We start from the raw sequence: 17,798 nt of genomic DNA, 5'->3' as shown, positions 1-17,798 counted from the left end.
GTTTTACTTCTTTATTTCCAATTTGATGGCCTTTATTTCTTTCTCTTGCCTGATTGCTCTGGCTAGGACTTCTACTACTAAGTTGAATAACAGTGGTGAGAGTGGGCATCCTTGTTTTGTTTCTGATTTTAGAGGAAAAGCTTTAAGATTTTCACCATGAACTATGATGTTAGCTGAGGGTTTGTCACATATGGCTATTATGTCGAGGTACTTTCCTTCTATACCCATTTTTTGAGTGTTTTAATCATTAATGGGTGTTGTATCTTTGTCAAATATGTTATCTGCGTCTATTAATATAATCATATAATTTTTATCTTTTATTTTGTTTATGTGGTGTATCACATTGATTAATTTGTTCATGTTAAACTATCCTTGTGCCTCTGGAATAAATCCCACTTGATCATGCCATATTATTATTTTCAATGTATTGTTGTATTCAATTTGCTAGTATTTTGCTTAGGATTTTTGAATCTGTTTTTATCAGAGATATTGGTCTGCAGTTTTCTTTTTTCATGTTATCCCTGCCGGCTTTTGGAATCAGGGTAATGTTGGCCTCTTCTTCAGTTTTTTGGAAGAGTTCGAGAAGGATAGGTTTAAGTATTTGAATGTTTGGTAGAATTCCCTAGTGAAGCCATCTGGAGTTTTACTTTTTTGGGAGGTTTTAGATGATTGTGTTTCAACTTTCTTAATGTTGATCAGTTATTTAAAACTTCCAATTCTTTGTGATTCAGTCTAGGAAGGTCATGCATTTCAAAAATGTGGAACACTTTGTCAATTTACATGTCATCATTGATTAGGGGCCATGCAAATCTTCTCTGTATTGTTTCAATTTTAATATATGTGCTGCTAAAGTGAGCACAGCTCTTAACTTTATTATCATTAAACTTTTTGTGTATACAGTTTAGTAATAGATATTTTAGAAGATATGTTAATAAATCAAATATGGACCTTAGCATTAGCTTATAATCTATTAATAGATATGATTTTATGCAACAATAATTCCAAATCAGTGTTTTTTTTTAATTTAAGTAAATTTAAATTCTGAAAAAGATAGTTATTTTTATTCTACTTCTATGCAATCATTTTATGAAATCATAAAACTATGCTTAAATATCTTATGTTTATAGATTATAATGTTTATATAATTATATATGGATACAATTTTGTCATATTTCCTAAAGAGTCACCTCTATTCTCAATGCCTCCTAAAAAACGCCTCTCTCCCTTTCTACTACCAGAAATATAAGTCATCCACAAATTAATATAGGATTGTTGCCACAGAGAATAGATACAAGCCAAGCCTTGTTTCTTGATTTGTGAATATCAATATATTGTAGGGGCCAGAGGTTCTGATCTAAAACAACATGTGATTTTAAAAGTTTAGGGATAATCTGAAAAGGTTACATACTGTATGATTCTAACTATAAAACATTCTGGAAAAGGCATAATATAGAGACAGTAGAAAGATCGGTGATTGCTAGGGGTTGGGGTGGCAGAAGGGAAAGGATGAATAGGCAGAGCACAAAAAAAGGACTGTGAAAATACTCTGTATGATACCATAATGGTGGATACATGTCATTAAACATTTGTCCAGACCTGTTGAATGTACAATACCTAGAGTGAATCATAATATGAACTATGGACTTTGGATGATTATCACATATCAATGTAGGTTCATCAGTTTTAACAAATGTAACACTCTGGTTGGGAATATTGATAATAAGGGAGGCTATGAATGTATGAGGTAGGGATATATGAGGAATTTCTGTACTTAGCTTGGAAGTTGACACTCTTATCCTAATAAAAAACAAAGCTGAAAATTAGTAACTTTTGTTAAAATAATCGGAAAAAGTGAGCTCACAGAGCAAACTGCCACCCCAAATCTGGAGAAATGAGTAAATCCAGAGAGTCATAGTTGAGATTAGCTAGAGCAAAAGTTGCCAGAACAATAAACTGGTAAAAAGATGTAAATGATAGTTTGATGAATTGTTGGAGGCTGGATGTAGGCTAAAATAAGAGTGAAAACCCCTGGGGTTGGATCAGTATTATAGGGACCCCTGCTCTTTTAGAGGTTTACCTCTAGAAATCCCACCAGGTCCTCATGGTGAAGATTTGAAGCCTATACCAGAGCTTTAGCAATGTGTAGGTAGGGAAATTACTCAACTCCCATCCCCTCTCGCCATTCTTTCACCAAAAGAGAAACAAAAAGTTGAGAAACACCTATCAATGTTACAGTCTAGGGATAGAAGACTACTAAAAAAATTAGGATTTAATAATAGGTTTATAGAATGCTTCATTTTCTCCATACCTTACTATTGTCCTAACAGAGCTCCAGTATACTGACAAGATTACAACTGAAAGAGCTGCAAAACACACTCTTTCTGAGAAGTTAAGGAAGACCAAAATCAGGAGAGAAAACAAAAAGATACTAGAGGAACTCAAAGAATCTGGGACTTACAACTACAAATATTTTAAAATAGCCCACTCTTAGATTAAAATAAATCCTTACACTAATAACCTATTTTCCTTAGTTATCATTGCTTGATACATGTCCATCTTTCAACAACAACAAAAAGACAAGTCATGCCAAAAAACAAGAAAGAAACAATCTGAATAGGCAAAGTAAACATCAGATTCAAACTCAGAAACAGCACAGATGTTGGAATTATCAGATAGGGAATTTTAAATAACTATGATTAATATGTTAAACGCTCTAATGGAAAAGTAGACAGCATGCAAGAACAGGTGGTTAATGGAAGCTTAGGGATAAAAATTCTTAAAAAGTAATCAAAAAGAAATGCTAAAAATTCAGGACACTGTAACAGAAATGAAGAATTTCTTTAATAGGCTTATCAGTGGACTAGCCATGGCAAGAAAATATTAAGTGAGTTTTAAGATGGGCCAATAGAAAATTCCCAAACTGAAATAAAAAGAGAAAAAATAATAATTGAAAAAAAAAAGTGAACAACAACAACAAAAAACCTCAGAACATCTAAGAACTCTTTGACAATATTAAGACATATAATATGCATATATTTGGAATACCAGAAAAAGAAGAGAGAATGGAGCACAAGCAATAATGACTAAAAATTTCAAAATTAATGACACACCAAATTATATACTCAGGAACTTCAGAAATCACCAAACAGGGTAAATACCAATCAATAAACAAATCTATACCTAGGCATGTCATAGTCAAACTGAAGAAAATCAAAAACAAGAACAAAAACAAAATTTAGAGAAGCCAGAGAGAGGGTGGCGGTGGGGGGCGGAGGGAACTAACTTACCTACTATAGAACAGAGATGAGAATTACAGTGAACTTCTTAGCAGCAACTATGTAAGAAAGAGATAATGAAGGAAAATATTTGAAATATTAAAAAAAAATCACTAAACTAAATTATCCAGTTAATTGTCCTTCAAAAATAAAGGAAAAATTAAACCTTTCTTAGAAAAACAAGAACTGAGGGAATTTATCACCAGCAGACATGATCTGCCAGAAACGTTAAAAGTTTGAGGGAGAAAAAAAAATGATGTAAGTCAGAAAATTAAATATATGTAAAGAAAGAGAAAAAAACAAGGAATAAGTAATAGCATTTTTCTTTAATTTAGCTAAAAGATAATCCTTACCTTATAATATTAATGAAATAATTGTGTATAAATTAAACAAAATATGTGCAGCGTCTATATGTTTAAAACTACAACACTTTCATAAAAGGAATAAAAGTATCTAAATAAATCGAGAGATATCCATGATCATGGATTAGAAGAATCGATATAGTTAACAATTCTTCTGAACATAATCTATAGATTCAATATAATCCCAAGCAAACTCCAAGCAAACTATTTAGTAGGTTTTAAAAAGCTCATTCCAAAGTTTATATTGAAAAGATAAAATACCTCGTGTAGTCAACATAATGCTTAAGAAGAACAAATTGGAGGACTTGTATTATCTGACTTCAAGACTTAATGTAAAGTTACAGTATTCAAGACAGTGTAAACACATAGATCACAGGAATAGAATGGGGAGTCCAGAAGTAGAGTAACAGAAATGTATGTCAACTGATGTTTGACAAAAGAGCAGAGACAATTCAATGGAGAAATAATATTTTTTAGTAAGTTGTGCTAGGACAACTGGGTGTTCATATTCAAAAGAATAAATCTAAACAGGCATTATACTTCTCATAAAAACTAACTCAAAATAGGTTATAAATTTAAGTGCAAAACATACAACTATACAATTTCTGGAGAATAAATACAAGAAAAATTTAAATGATTTTTGGTTTTCCCACGAGTTTTTAGATATAACATCAAATGCATGATCCATGGAAAAAAGTTACACTTTATTAAAATTAGCAATTTCTGCTCTGTGAAAGAAAATGAAAAAAAAAAGTCAAACTGGAAGTTTAATATTTTTAAAACACTATTTGATAAAGTTTGGTTTTTTTAATCACAAACATACAAAAAACACTTAAAATTCAATTGTAAGAAAACAAACAACTAGATAAATGAGCAAAATGCCTAAACAGACATGTCTATACAGAATATATACAGATGGCAAATACATACGAAAAGATAAGTAACATCATTTGAAATTACAGGACTTCAAATTAAAACAACTCTGACATACCACTGCACTCATATTAGAATGTCTAAAATGTAAAAAATAATAATAATACAAAACAGACAATACCATTTGCTGGCCAGTATGCCAACAAGAGAAATTGTCAATCATTGCTAGAAGGATTCTCAAATGATATTGTCCCCTTTTTTTTTAGGTGAAGCAACCCTCAGTTGACCTCACAGATTACAAGGATCTTGTCAGCTTACAATCTTTTATTTTTATGTTTCATACCTACAGCACCTGGTCTTCCTAGGTGGTCTGCCATCCAAGTACTAACCAGGCCTGACCCTGCTTAGCTTCCAAGATCAGACAGGATCGGGTTTGTTCAGGGTGGCATGACCGTAAACAGTATTGTCACTTTGGAAGACAGTTTGGTAGTTTCTTAAAAAGCTCAAAACAGTCTTACTATTCAATCCAGCTGTTGAGCTCTTTGGTATTTACCCAACTGATTTGAAAATTATGTCCACACAAAAGTCTGCAAGTGAATGTTTATAGCATTTACTCATAAATGCCAAAAGCTGGGAGCAAAAAAGTTGGCTTTCAATAGGTTAATTTTTAACCAATTGTAGTACATCTATACAATGGAATAAAAAGAAATGAACTATCAATCCATGAAAAGACATAAATGAAGTCTCAGATATATGACACTGTGAAAAACAAAACAAAACAAAACTATAGAGATAATTAAAAAAAAAAAAAAAAAAAAGATTAGAGGTTGCCAGAGAGGAGAAGAGATGAGGGGGTTGAATAGGTGAAATACAGAGAATTATTTTAGAGTGATGAAACTATATGACATTGTAATGGTAGATACATGACACTGTCAAAAGCCATAGAACTTTATAGCATAAAAATTGAACCTTAGTATATGCAAATTACACACACACACGCGCGCGCACACACACACACACACACACAAAGTGGCTGGGTCTCAGGACAAAATGTAGAATGGGACAAAACAATCTAACTGTATTATATACGTAATGATTCACCAAATTGGATAGAGGAAAATATTTCTCTAAGTAATTTTTAAAATGAGTGGATACTAAGACTAAAGGAAAAAGAAAAGGTACATAGACGCTCTAGTGTAGTGAATAAAATTCTTTCCAACAGGAATAATGGTTAACAAATTTGATATTGCTATACATGTATATTAGAATTACACAATTAAGTAAGTGGATAACAGATAGTGAAAGCTAGGCTTCTTGTAGCTGGAGTGAAAATTTCTAGATAAGTAAAGATAAGGAGGTAATTTATGTGCGAATGAATTACAGTTGGAGTTGTTATGAACTCATGTTTAGCTTAATATAGATAGAGATGGTTATGGATAGAGATATTTATAGATACATGTATATACATGGGTTAATATACACACATCTATTTCCTTGCCTTTTCATCTAGAAAATCAACACCTCAGTAGCCACAAGCACACCTAGTAAATAGATCTTGGTTTCTGTTACCATTGTATAATAAAATGTACTAGGTCTTTTTGGAGATTTGGCTGATTCTAGGACAGGAGTAGAGTATAAAAAACAAGCCTGGACTATCTCTAGTGAAGAAAGTGAGCTAATGTTTAAAATACACACATACACACACACAAATAATGGTAATATGTCAAAGGGACATAGGAACCAATTGGAACAGCTCCCATTGACCAAAGCTGGAACAATTTGAGCAACAAAATAAATAAAATATTATGGGATTATAACCCAAACTGTAAAATAAGTATCCATGAATTCATACTCATATAAATAAATAAACAAGAATGGACAAATCTCTCAGGTATAATTTCAGATAATTTATGCAGATACTTTTTCATCAAGGAAGTGGAACGTGACTTCCTACTTCTTAAGTGTGGGCTCTGCATTTTATTTCTCTTCTCAAAACTGCAGCAGGAAAGTGTCAATAAAGAGTGGCCACATAGTGGAGAAACCTGGGAAACACTACCTCAGCCAGGTATAAAGGTTAACATCAGTAGTGATGCTGTGTTGGTAGCATGCACCCTTAATATGATGTGAAAAAAATGCACTTTATCTCTTAGGTCTTTCTCGTAAAAGCATATAATTCCACTATAACAGTGAGAAAAATGTCAGAAAAAATTCCAAGTGAGGTACAATTTACAAAATGCCTGATCATCACCCCTCAAAACTGTCAAGATCACCAAAAACAAGTCAGTAAAACCTGCCACATCTAAGGGGAACCTAAGGACAAATGACTACTAAATGTAATGTGGCTATGTGGATGGGATCCTGAAACAGGAAAAATACATTAGGTAATGAATAATGTGCAAACTTTAGTTAATGATAATATATTGATATTTGTTCATTAATTGTAACAAATATGTCATGTGAAACATTAATTATAAGGAATGCTTGATGTGAGTCATACAGGAATTCCCTAAACAACTTCACAATTTTTCTTCAAATCTAAAACTACTCTAAATTGAAAGTATTAAAAAACATAATTAATAAAATTGAGTTACATCTATAACTTAATATGCTTGATGACATAGTTTTTGCTAAAACTTGCCATTCTGTTTAATAGTAAAACTATATTCTCGTAGCCTAGTTTTATATTTTGACTATATTTATGTTTTTTCTTAATGAAACTATTATAGAAATTATTTTTTATTTTCATCAATATGGTATACAAAACTATATTAATAATTTAATGATTCATTTGCAAGTCAGAAAAATCAACCATTATGCTAACCCAAAGCAATGCCAGGAAGAAATCCACTGTAATTAGAATTACCTGTTAACTTTCTAAAGTTATTTCCTTGAAGATAAGTTTACCAATAAGTTACAACTGAAATTAGATGATTATTTAATTAATAAAAAGCATCATTTAGTGTGTATTTACTATACTTAATGCTAATTATATTTTTACTGATATATATGTATATATAAAAAGATATATTGCTTATCTACATATATACATACTATAGGAATAAACTCATTTTTAAGCATATACACATAAATTTAGAGTGATAATAGAATTATAATATATTTACACTGTAACTACTAGCAGCGTGTGCATGTATATATAATATATTATATAAATGTATGTGTGTGTGTATATATATATATATATAAAGTGAGAGAATGTGTGTGTGTGTGTGTGCATATGCACACAATATAGGAATAAAGAATTTGTTACTTTAATATGCTATTAAACTGTGAGATTAAATGAACATGGGAACATGGTTTACAGATTTGTGCAAAATGAAGAAAACTCTCAATTATTTCTTCTATGCCAAGAATTGCACAATCCTGAGTTGAAGAAGACCTCCATGAGCTGCCATTATTTGGTATGTAAACTAGGACAACTGATTCCAAGTCAATTAGAATAAGAGCTACTACTTTTTGAGATGAGATATCTATTGCTTTACATACATTATCTTATTTCATCCTCTTAACAATTTTTTGTGGGATTATTTTACTATTTTCTAGATAAAGAAATTGAAACTCAGAGAAGTTAAGGAATTGTTCAAGAAAACATAGATAGTAGAGATTGAAATCCAGGGCTTTCTGATGGCAAAGTCCGCTTTGCAATACAATGCAATGTTTTTTCAGTATTCTAGATGGGAAATATAGGTTGGCAGCTATCTTAAACAATATTACTTTAGTAAGGCTTACTTCACTCTGCATGAACTACTGGCTATCAATGCATATCTCCTCAGAGATGAATGATTCTTAGCAAGTACCAGTATTACGTATTTTCCCCCACTTTGCATCCTATGCCAAGTTCTTCTAGAAGAAATCTTTTCCTGCATATTTTCTCCTAAGGAAAAAACAAAACAACAAAAACAACAAAAAAATTTTTTATTTGGTTACCTAATGAGAAGAATCAAACTTTTGAAGATCAGGGGATTCATACATTCTATATTCCAAAAGAAAATCAAATTATTACCGTGTGCTCCTTTAAAATTTTGTTTAGTATAGCCCATGTAACTGGAAACATATAACAGAGACTTGTATTTTAAATATTACTCTTCCAGTAGTATTTTTTAATGATAAATATGTCAACATACATTGAAAAGGATTATAATCACTAAGCATCTTTCACTTCTGCCATTGTTCATATTTGCTTCACATGAGTTCATTACATTTATGTCAGAAAGACACTTTAAAAATTTTGTACCAAATTATCCTTCATTTATAAACATGAATTATATCCATCTCTAGCCAGAGATAAAAAGAGAAAACAGGAATGAGAGCAAGAGCGAGAAGGATGGAGAAAGATAAGAAGCAGGCAAGGGAAAGCTATTATGTTTACTATATTATCTACAACTTCCAATTTTATCTCCACAATTTTTCACAAAGAAATTAGGCTAGGATATTTTCTATTTAAACTAAGTCTGTCTGATCCAAGAAACATGCCAATTCCAATTTACATATTTCCACATCAATGATTGAACATGTTAAAAACAATGCTAGATTTGACATTTTTCAGATGCTCTTCCCCAGTAATGCTCTCCATTTAGAAAAAGTTTTTGAGTTTGATATTATTTTCAAATTGTAATTTTGTAATAGGATTACTGAATTAAAGAGAGGCAATTTTGTCTAACCTTTTATTCTTCAACTGTGGAGAATTTCCCCTAAAGAGGTCACACTTTAAACATTACATACCTACTGGCTATTGAAACTGGAACTCTAACTCTGGTCTTCTAGCTACAAAGTGCATTGCCCTGACAACTACAGATATTCATAATTCCCTATGTACCTGCTGAGGGAAAGCTGGCAAAGACAATAAGAGGAACAACCTCAGGCTTTGGTGCCACCTGTGATCAAGATTTTGGACTTCAGTTTTGAAAACTGAAAATCATTGATTATTCACATAGAGGTAATCAATACCTAGACAAACTGTAAAAAAACGACAAACTACAATACTTCCACAGTAATTTACAATGGATATAAAATGTGGCAGAATCACCAGCTCTATTCTTCTATTTATTTTACTTCATACATACTGATTACTAATAATGTTCAAAGTGTAGAGGTGGACATTATGGGCAACAAACTTGGATACCATTCAGTCAGGTCACAGTATAGATTTTAGCGCGGCAGGACAAAATTGGAGAAGTAGCTCAAAAGATAGATCAGTCAATTTAGGGGAACTCTTGAATAGCAGAATGACAAATTATGGCTTAATTTCTTCGGCAGTTAGAAGATGTTGAAGTTGTGGAGTAGGCAAATTATATGATTAGAGTTACTTGTCAGGAAAATTGATTTTGCAAATATGTTATCATTCCAAATATTGTTCTTTTCCTGCCTAAGATTGATTTTCTCATATTCTCACGGAAGTGCCCCATTTTTCTTTAGAAAGCCACCCTATCTCTAGTGATTAAGGTTCTTGCGCCACATTGAAGGGAAAAAAGGTAGTAGTTATGGAGGTTTTGATATTAATATCATCAAGACAAGAGAATGAAATCCTCATCAGGGAGACATTGATGGTTTTGCTTCTGAGTATTTAGTCCAGTGAAGAACCACAGGGAAAGAAGGAAATGAAGGATAAAAAAAAAGGATGTTTAAATTTTATCTTAGGGGATGAGAAAATAGTGGTGTTCTTGCAGTATTTGTTTCTGATGGTGCCTGATGGAAAAGTTCATTTAGAAAACCAGGAGAATATGATCCTTGGCCCACCATGTAGTTGTGTGACTTTAAATAGGTCCTCTGCCTTCTCTATTTTTTAGATGTTTCACTGTGAAATGATGGAGTTGAACAAAATTATCTCTAAACTTAATCCAGATCTAAGATCCGTATTATAACTGAAATGACCATTTTTTTTTTATTACGGAAAATTCAATTTCTTGGATGATTACTCATTATTTGAAATCCTTATGTGAGCATAAAGTTCATTTCATACACTATTACAGAAACAGATTCTAATTAAACCTCAAAACTCAGAAACATAGCATTAAGTTCAATTTATGATAGCAACAACTTGGAATGACTATTTTCCAATACAATAATAAACACAGTGCTGCACTGTTAATATCTCACACTCCTTTATACCAGATCTCCCCTTCTTCTTCCTACTGAGACCCTAGGGCCCCAAGTATAGACTAGTGAAGGCTCAATCCTGTGACGATAGAGTGCTTAATATGCACTGCTATTTTAATACTCTGAAGACTCACTATTAAGTAAAGTGTCTTGATAATCTGGTCCTCACTGTAGAAACTGGATATCTTCCTTTATGTTGGAGACTAAGTCTAGTCCTACAAGTGTAGGGCTGTATAATCTCAAGATGATATTGCCACTGTCACAATATTCTCCATTGAATTCTTCGGCCTGCACAGACTTAACCATTGTGTAGTACTTTCCATAATAAATGTTCTCAGTGCTTATGGCCATAGATATTAATAGCCATATACCCTTCTATTGTTGCTTCTCTCCTTTAGCATATCCTGCCTTAACTTATTTGTGATGTTTGAGTGTCTTGTTGTTACTGTTTTAATTGCATGTTTGTGTTTGTTTAGTTTCTTCATGGGCATCCTTCTAGATAAAACTCAAGTTAATTCAACTTATACACTTCTGATTTTTACTCACCCCTCCCCACCAAAAAATGCTCACCGTTGAACATGGAAACTAAATAAGTCACAGTCCTTACAGGACCAGAAATTCTCAATACATTCTTATTCAGGTTATAAATTAAATAATTAGCACACTGCTCAAGTGTGGTGAAATTGAAGGAGTTCTGAGAAGGAGCCCATTGACTAGGTTTTGATCATTTTTGGATGTTTACTTTTATTCTGGGCCTTTTTGTTTTTTCACAATTGTGAAATTAAGAAGCTTGCTTAGATCTCTTTGCTTTCCTTTTCAGTTTTAATTTATACACTAAAATATACATCTTAATACATTTTCAAAGTGGTGTTAGAGGTTTTTTTTTTTTTAATTTTGTTTCATTTTTATTGAGAGGCTCAAAAAAATAAGAGGGAAAACTGTTCTTTCAGCCTTTGAATAGGTAGCCATGATGCAGATTCACTCCCTTTTATCACAGATCTATTCATGACATTTTTATAAGAGAAAATTTTATATTATGGGTAGAAGGAACCAACTTGTAGGCAAGCAAGTCTTGCTTCAAGTCATTGCTCCAATATATACTGTGTGGCCTCGGACACATGCCTCAACCTTTCTAAGCTTCAGCTTACAAATACATTAAATATAAATCACAATATTACCTAATTCATGATTAGTGATGTTAAATGAGTTGTGGAATTTCACCCAGCATCAGGCATGTGAAAATGCTTATTAAATGTAAGTATTATCATTAATCATACAATTAGTAGACATATTCTTTCTTGTGTGTTTATAAATATCCATTCTGGGAACGTGAGGGTGCTCATAAACATTATTGATGCCTTCATGTTGAGACTCCTGTAAAAGTCTATAGATCAGGGGTCCCCAAGCCCTGGCCACTGACTGGTCTGTGGCTCATTAGGAACCGGGCCACACAGAAGGAGGTGAGCGGCCCACGAGCAAGCGAAGCTTCATCTGTATTTGCAGCTGCTCCCCAGTGCCAGCATCATCGCCTCTGCTCCATCTCAGATCATCAGACATTAGATTCTCTTTGGGACACTGGTCCCTGGTGCCAAAAAGTTTGAGGACTTCTGCTATAGATGCAATAATTCATCTTTAGCAGATAGAAGTTTGTTCTTTTAAGATGGAATATTTTCCTGAAATTTGTATCTCTTGCTATCCCTGGCACAAGTCCCAGTATATCATATATGCCTCCTTTAATATCTGTTTGTGACATCATCTTGTCATTGTACTATGACAAAGAAACACTTTTTTAAACTTGATTTCCAGCAGTAAGCTTCAACAAATTTCATCACCCTGTATGTTAAAGTCTGGAGAAAATAGTATAAATTATCCATCCCAGGATAGAACATATGTGACATTCCTGTATCTTGGCAGACTTATTAATAACAACATTTTTTTCCTGTAGTCTTTACATAGCCTGAGATAGTTTCAACAGAATGTTCTAGAAGGCCATCACCAAAGTATGAGAGGGGTTGAAACCCCTTTCACAATCTAGATCTCATTTTCTCATTATGTTTATTTTAAAAGTGAAACCCAGAGAATTTAAGTAGCTTTTACATTAAAATCAAGCTTTCTGTTTTCCCAGTTTTAGAATTTTAAAATTATGGAAGGTGAGATATTGAAGGAAAGAGAGTGACACTTATTGATTTTGTATGTTTTATCAAATCATGGCTCATGCAATATGAATTCACCAGCACATCTCTCTAATTACAAAGTATTTTATTTATAGATGGGGATACATATTGTAGTGCTGAGATTTAAGCCTAAATTCTCAAAATCTGTTTTCCTTTGTAGTTTCCCTCTTCAATCATGTGATTAAACCCCTTCATTTAACAAATAAGTGACTAATTCTCATTGTTCTGAGGTTAAGTGGTTTGTTCAGGTTATACATCAAGTTAGTGGCAGACTGGGGTGTATTTCTGAGAAAGATAATGTTCATTTGCCAACCGCTGTTAAAGTCTTCACCCTGTTGTTGTTTTTTTTTCATAAAAGGGGAACATACACTTGGCCTCTACCTATGGTATTTACTTAAACTTAGAGGTGGGTTGAGTCAAGCTCTTGATACATTGTCAAAAGAGTTTAAATGTGAGATCTCTTTATAGTGAGTCTGCAGAGAGCACTTTCAGTCAACTAATGCCTTTTGTGCTTCTTTTGATGACTCTGGAAATATGCTGCATGAACTGTGACAATTTATTCATTTTATTACATTCTTCACTCATTTTGTTCCAAGCAGAATCTTTATTACAGTACGTCATAAAGAGGACAAGTCTTAGAAGGTAGATTCCCTTATTAGGCAATCTGGGAGCACCACACAACACACACACACACACACACACACACACACACACACACACAGATGGTGGGTCTTTTTCCCGGAAATCATTGTTTCTGGCAATTTTTATACTTTAAGCACAGCTTCCCATATTTAATTCACCTACCTCCAAGGGGATACACTTTAAGGATAATGACCATCAATAGAGACCACTTCTGCAAAACATTGAGCTTAGTAAATGGTAAATTACTTTGAGCTCTAGTGGTTCCACCAGTGCACTTCCTAATGGAAACCCAGCATAATTGAGGGCAGACGAGGTCCACAGTACATCAGTTAATATATTTCTCTGTCATGTTTGCAAGGATATTGAGCACTAAATGATGTAAACTATACCTAGCAAGATTTCTGAAGCTTTTACCCCTGTCATTTCGTATGTTAGTGGTTGATCTCTAGCCAGTACCTCAAAGTAGGAAAGAGCAAGTACAATGGCACCAGGAAGTAGTCGTACCTGGTAGCAAATCATAGATATTCTGGGGGGCTGTCTCCTAACACCAAATTCTACTCTTTCTACTTCTTAGGTTGCCGTATAAGGCAAATACATTTACATACCAAACTTTTATTTCTTTATCTCTAAAGTTGAGGTATTAGTAATGCTTAAGGAAGATGGCATTTTCCAAATGAAAAAAAAGATCATCTTTGTAAAGCACTTAACATAATGCTTTGCAATAATAAATGTTCAGTATTCCAAATGAAAAAAGATCATCTTTATAAAGCACTTGACATAATGCTTTGCAGTAATAAATGTTCAGTAAATGATTCCTACTTGTACTACACAGGACACTCTCTCTAATGCTCAAAATAAATCTGTGAGAGAGAAATCATTGTCCCCATTTTATAGATTTTAAAAACTGAGCCTCAACATAATACTGTAATTGGCAAACTATTAAGTGGTCAAATTAACTGTTCAGTTCCAAAGCCTATGGTTTTCCACCTCACCAAGCATGGCATTACTATAATATTCAAGAAGTGGTCATAGGAGGTAAATAAACCTGTTAGCAAGACACCATTAGAAAGAACAGCTCAATTTCAGCCCTGCCAAAACTCTGACCATTGTGTTTGGCAGACATGCTTCAGTTTCCAGATGGATAATGTTGAGCCAAGGCACTAATCAGGTCAGTAGGTCAACCCAGAGGAAGTGTTCTGCAGCTAATGTATCCTGGCAGGTCTATTAAAATGTGGTCATGCTCAAAATCTGGTGATCTATGGGGCATTTCAAGGGGCTTTTAGTGCAGAGACAAAAGATGGGAAATGCCTGTCTTCAAAACCTCCCATACAGTCATCTTTCTCGTGCTTCATAAAACAGAACTGTGGGCATCAACTATATATTTGCACAGATCTTGAAGATGTGAAGAATATTTTGGAGGATAGTTGTTCTTGCGACCTGCTGAGCAAAGTGTACATTAGGATTTTACTCTGTAGAATAATGTAAAGTATGTCCACTATATATAGAGAGAGTATAGTGAAAGAAAATGGCATGTGCTTAGGACATGGGCCAAAATGGTGCTATTCCTGGCTCTTATCACTTGTCTTGTCTCTTGCCAATAACCTTGGGCAAGTTGTTTAAATTTCCTGAGTCTCCATTGTAGCATATATGTAGCATTGGGGTGATAACCTACTGTATAGAGTTTCTATGAGTAACAGAAACTAAAAATAAAATTTAAAGCTATTGACACAGTCATTGGTACATAGCACAACTTAAAGTCATCTGCCTTCTCAGTACCATCTTGCAATTAAATTACTAAATTTTGACAACTTAAAAAACTCCACAGGTTCACACATTTTGCATAATGCACTGAAACTGATTTACTGAAACTGTACCTTCTGCATCTGTATAAACCAAGAACCTAGCGATGTTTGATTTAACTATAAATTAATGGTTACCAAAACCAAATGGGTCCTCAGCAATCTAACAGTCTTACTTTAACTTCCTCACCTTATTGCCTTCCCATTCTCCATGACTATATTAAAATTCCTTCACTTTCCCCAAAGGCCTAGCCCCTCCTTTTCTACCTAATTCTTCCTTCACCTTGAACAGATGACCCAAAAGATCCCCTGAAAAATGTTTCATAGCATTTGTACTTTTCTTTTTTGGTACCAGATATATTCGCGATTATTTACTGAACACTGTTGTTCTGTTAAAATAAATTCCTACCACAGTTTCTGGAATATAGTAGATATTCAGTACATATGTGCTAAATGAATGAATAGTAAATTTCAAGAGATAGTAAGTGGAATGGGTTGAAACAACAGTACCTTTTTGATTTGGATTAAGACAGACATCTCCTTCTAATCTTACAGTTCTTCATGCAATATGCCATATTTATTTCTGTGATAATTCTCAACTACTCCGTCATGTAGACAGGTCAGAAATTATGATCTCAGGTAAATGTCAGTTTAGAGATCATACGTAGCTTTCCAGAGAGAATTAATTAATCAGCTGGGATTAAAACATAGGTCTTTCTTTCCTTCATTCATTTTTTTCCATATATTATTTGTCGTGATAAATGCTTATCATGAAGAACAATGCCTGTATGCATTAAACCTAGAATTGTCTAAAACTGAATGAAAGCTTATTTAAAATCTATAGATAGCAAATGTCCAGTCAACATATACTGTTTCCTGGATTTGTTCAGTCTAACAGCTATGCCATGCCAGCAATGCTCAACTTGTTTGAGAATCAGTGACTTAAGAATGAGGCTTCTCTCGAGGTAGGTATCATCGTACCATCCCGGATATTTTGTCATTTTTGTGTACTTCTTTTAGCCCACAACTGAAAGGCATAAGGTACGCAATAGACTTTGAAGAATGTTTCCTAGATAGTAACTGTTATCTTGTTCTCTCTGTGGTTCTCTCTTTGTTAGTATCCATGGGCTTTCCAACACAGGAGAAGCATTCTCTGAAAGAGTGTATAAATTTTTTTTCAGTGTTTTTAATTTCACCCACATCGCTTTCCAGTGTTTGTATTCTCATAATGTCAGGAAAATTAAAGTATGATCTTTTACTCTATCTGCCCCCCACCCCCACCACAACATTGTTGCATTTGGCAGCAGCAATATTATATAGGACAAGATGAGATGTAGAGAGCCTACAACTTACTTGATCTATAACTTAAGAACCATCTCTATGAAATGGGGCCAGTAATCACTTATCTCACCTGTTATTGTGCATGCGTAAAAAGACAATATATATAAAGTAATGAAGATACTTAGTTATATTATGGTAGACACTAGGGTATTCTTTCTTCCTCATTTGACTAACCACCAGGGTTTCCATCACCCCAAGAACTCTAGAATACACAGATCCATGTTCCTTGAGTTTACATTTTCCACAATTAGCCTTTTACAAAGAATGTACCAAAAACTAGAAACAGAGGAAATATGATTCAGCTCTGCCAATCTGAATGAGAAGGGGTTTTTTTGTTTGTTTTTTTTTCCCAGAGATGGGCACTGGAAAAATAGTAATTTTTTTTTTACTAGTTACCTTGCCTTTCTCCTGTTTTTACTCCCCTTCTCCATGGTCTTATTGCCTTTTTCTTTTGACCCCCCTTTTTTTTTCTAGTAGCAATCCTCAGAAAACTCCATTAAGAAGATCCCCGTGGGTCTACGCTCCTGTCTCTTGCACTAAGTCCTAACACTTTCAGAAGGAGCTAATCCTATTTCAAAGCAATACATATATTGTTCTAGAGAATATTATACCCTTCTTTGAGTTTTAGTTATAGTATTATGACCCCCCCAGGGATAAAACAAGGGGATTTACTAAAGCAAACATGATGCTAGATAAATGTCACAGTTATTATAACTGAATAAATAAAAGAGAGAAAAAGAAACATTGAGGAAATATTAGAAATACAATAAATTTGTTATGTGTAGAATATTGATCTTGTGTTCATAAGTAGTAAAATCTATTTTTAAAAGAGTATGTGTTTGTGTGTGTGTCACCATGATATAGGCTAGAGTAGAGGTGTCAATGTGGACAGCTGTGCTTTTCTCTCATTAGCAATAACTCAAGTGTGCTTTCTGGATTTGAAAGAGAATTTCTATTGGAATCCCCTCTCTGAGTACATAAGAGTTAAAGTGAGCCATGCTATTTTACTGATCAGTGTCTACCATTTTTATTAAAGCCTAGTTCAAAATTAACTTCCTTCAAAAATATATCTAGCTAATCTTTATGATAATAGAATCTATTTGCTTTGAATTTTATAAATTTATTGTGGGGTTTTCTATTGCTTTTTTACAAGAAATATTTGTATGGTCCTTTGTAATATTTTTTATTTACGTATATATCTATTTATTTTATGGTTTT

General features: G+C 33.4%; 1 non-coding gene and 1 pseudogene across 1 annotated transcript; both read right to left on the bottom strand.

Annotated features, from left to right (window-relative positions):
* Nucleotides 1-752: 752 nt before the first annotated feature.
* Nucleotides 753-859, bottom strand: LOC120581097 (U6 spliceosomal RNA). The gene has a single exon (XR_005647150.1). It is a non-coding gene; the product is annotated as a U6 spliceosomal RNA (small nuclear RNA).
* Nucleotides 860-4,850: 3,991 nt separating this feature from the next.
* LOC120623174 (uncharacterized) lies at nucleotides 4,851-4,969 on the bottom strand (annotated as a pseudogene).
* Between the last annotated feature and the right edge of the window lie 12,829 nt (nucleotides 4,970-17,798).

The sequence above is a fragment of the Pteropus medius genome, unplaced genomic scaffold (assembly GCF_902729225.1).
Source record: "Pteropus medius unplaced genomic scaffold, Ma_sr-lr_union100, whole genome shotgun sequence".
NCBI lineage: Eukaryota > Metazoa > Chordata > Mammalia > Chiroptera > Pteropodidae > Pteropus > Pteropus medius.
Note: the sequence above shows the minus strand (reverse complement) of the source record. Positions and strands in the feature narration are given on the sequence as shown.